The following is a 2,687-nucleotide window of genomic DNA, read 5'->3' as shown; positions in this document are numbered from 1 at the left end:
CAAAGCCATTTTGTGTGTGGATGCTCTCATCAGATAGATAACAATCTGTGGAATCATTTTGTTTTGATAAGACTGCCATCCTTGACAAAGTAGCCCTGATAAATCTTATACATTTTGTTCTTGGTGGTCTGATTGTAACCTTTCTACTTAGCTTGAGCCACAGGGAATACCACACAGGTAGGGTGCAGGCCCCAATACAAGCAACATTGAGTGTACCTCAGTGAGTTTTTGGATAGATTTTCTAGCTGTGCCAGTCACTGGCAATTCCACAGCAGCCTTTGCCTTTAGTTGCCTGGTTGGTAAAGGTTATTTCATCCTGCCTAACCACCTGATTCTTTGTGACCTGTTGCTCTAGTTTTTCCCCAATCCAGTCTTGGTTCTCAGATGGATTGATTCCATTTTCCTGACTTTCCATCAAGTGGTCCTTCTGGTGAAGAGGAATCAGGCATATCTGTATGTACACAAGAGTGTGGATGACCTGACCTCACTCATGCTGCTAAAGTCTTTCTCCAGTTGTTTCCTACACAGGTCATTCTGCCATTTCTTTCAGTGTTTGGAGGAACAATTCTTGAATCTGTGCCAATTCTTATAGAAGCACCTTCTGTGCACATTAATGGTATCCTTAGCAAAAATGATCTTAAAAGTTCTGAAGCCTATTGAGGTATCTACATATCCCTTAATGCCCACAGATACCATGGGTGATGTCTCCATAATGGTTACAGCAATGACAAATTTATTCTTGTTGTATCCTGGTATATCAACTACTTGGCATAATATGGGTCATGTCACCCTTATAGTTCAAGAAGATTGTGAGGTTGACTGACTTGGAAAGGTCAACCTTGGGGAAGTTTTTCACTTTACTACAATGATTGCTTCTGAGGTAAGACACCCAAGAACTCATGTCTGGGATGCAGAGAACTTTTTGTTAGACATTGTGCCATAAGACCCTACTGGTAGGGTATCATCATTTATCAATCTGTTATTACACAATGAGTTGTTTGGAATTTTTGAAATATTTCCAATGACTCTTTTCAGTAAACTCTAAGACATTATAAACACTTTTAGCAAAATAGTAGGGTACAAATAGACAGAGATTAGTAGCATTTCTATATGTCAATAATGAGTTTACATAGAAAGAAACCAGGAGAAAGACAATCACTCATAGTAGCTTAAAACACCAAAAAACAAACAATAAAAAATCAACCAACTAACCAATCTACTCACCAAACCAAACAAACCAAACAAACAAAATTCAGGGCCTAACAAATTGCATCCAAACAAGTTTGGATGAAAAGAAAATTCTTCAAAATATCATTTTTCAAGGCTGTCAAGATGAAAGAGAAATATCTGAACAAGGATGGTATTCATTAACTAAACTGACTCCATTATTTACTTTTATGAGCACAAATAGAGCATTTAGGCTCAAATGGTTTTAATGAATAAAAATTTCCAAACTTACAAGAAAGAACACATCAAAGAATATAAACCTTCCTTTCTAAAGAATGGGACACACTTTCTAATTAGGTTTATATAGTCAGCAAAGTATTGATTCAAAGAGTTGAAGAGATGGCTCAGTCATTAAGAGCATTTACAGCTCTTGCTGAGGACATGAGTTTGGTTCTCTGCACCCATGTTAAATGACTCATAACTTCTCATAACTATAGTTCTTGACTACCATACTCCTTCTCTGGCCTCAGAAGGTATCCACACATATCTGAGATATGTTTTCACAGATAATACACATAAGTGAAAATACAAAAAGAAAACAAAGGATTATATACTTTTGATAGTTTACTCCTTTGTGAAAATATTTAGAAGATATGTATATATATATATATATGTATATATATATACACACACATATGTATATATTCCTCTCCCCTTCCTTCTCTTTCTCCCAGACAATGAATTTCTTTTAAAATACAAATGTAAATGTGGGGATGAACAAGGAATATATTCAAAGACCACCTCTGAGAGGCCCAGCTTCTGTCCAAAATAGTACATGAGATCTTTAGATCCATCCATGGCAATCACATAGTCCTCTTGAGGGATAACTTATATAGAATAGCTGTCTTCTCTAAACCAGACATTGTGCAGAGCCAGGGCACTGCAGTCTGTGTAAAAGAATTCTCATCAAGGACTTGAGCCTCTAGGCAGCTATGCTCTGGTACACAGCTGTATCTTTAACTGGGGTGCCTCTATTGGGGAGTCCCCTAATAGGTGAGATCTTCTGTAGAAGACCAAGTGGTAAACCATCATGTTGGGCAAGAATCCACAAGAAATTTAAGATTATTTGCCTGAGAGTTAGAGTTTTATTTTATTTCTTGTCTTTTTTTTTTTTTTTTTTAAAGTGAGTAGCTGGGTAGTGCTGAGATGAGTCATGTGGACTCGAGCTCAGGAATTGAAACATAGAAAGCAGGCTCTTATCAGTGAGTGCATACCATGTGTGTTCTTTTGTGATTATGTTACCTCACTCAGGATGATATTATTCATATCCATCCATTTCCCTAAGAATTTCATAAATTCTTTTTTTTCTCGATCAATATGTTTATTGTCTTTATGATTTCCCAGTTTCCCTCCAAAAAACAAACAAACAAACAAACAAAAACAAGAACAAAACCCTGTTGCCTCCCCCCCTCCCCATACCTGCAACCCCACCCTCTCCCAGTTATTGGCCTTGGCATTCC

General features: G+C 37.1%; 1 pseudogene; it reads right to left on the bottom strand.

Moving 5' to 3' along the window:
• Window positions 1-241: 241 nt before the first annotated feature.
• Window positions 242-933, bottom strand: LOC116089509 (annotated as a pseudogene).
• Window positions 934-2,687: the final 1,754 nt, after the last annotated feature.

Source organism: Mastomys coucha, unplaced genomic scaffold, assembly GCF_008632895.1.
Source record: "Mastomys coucha isolate ucsf_1 unplaced genomic scaffold, UCSF_Mcou_1 pScaffold14, whole genome shotgun sequence".
Lineage (NCBI taxonomy): Eukaryota > Metazoa > Chordata > Mammalia > Rodentia > Muridae > Mastomys > Mastomys coucha.
The sequence above is the reverse complement of the archived record's forward strand: the minus strand, read 5'-3'. Positions and strand labels throughout refer to the sequence as shown.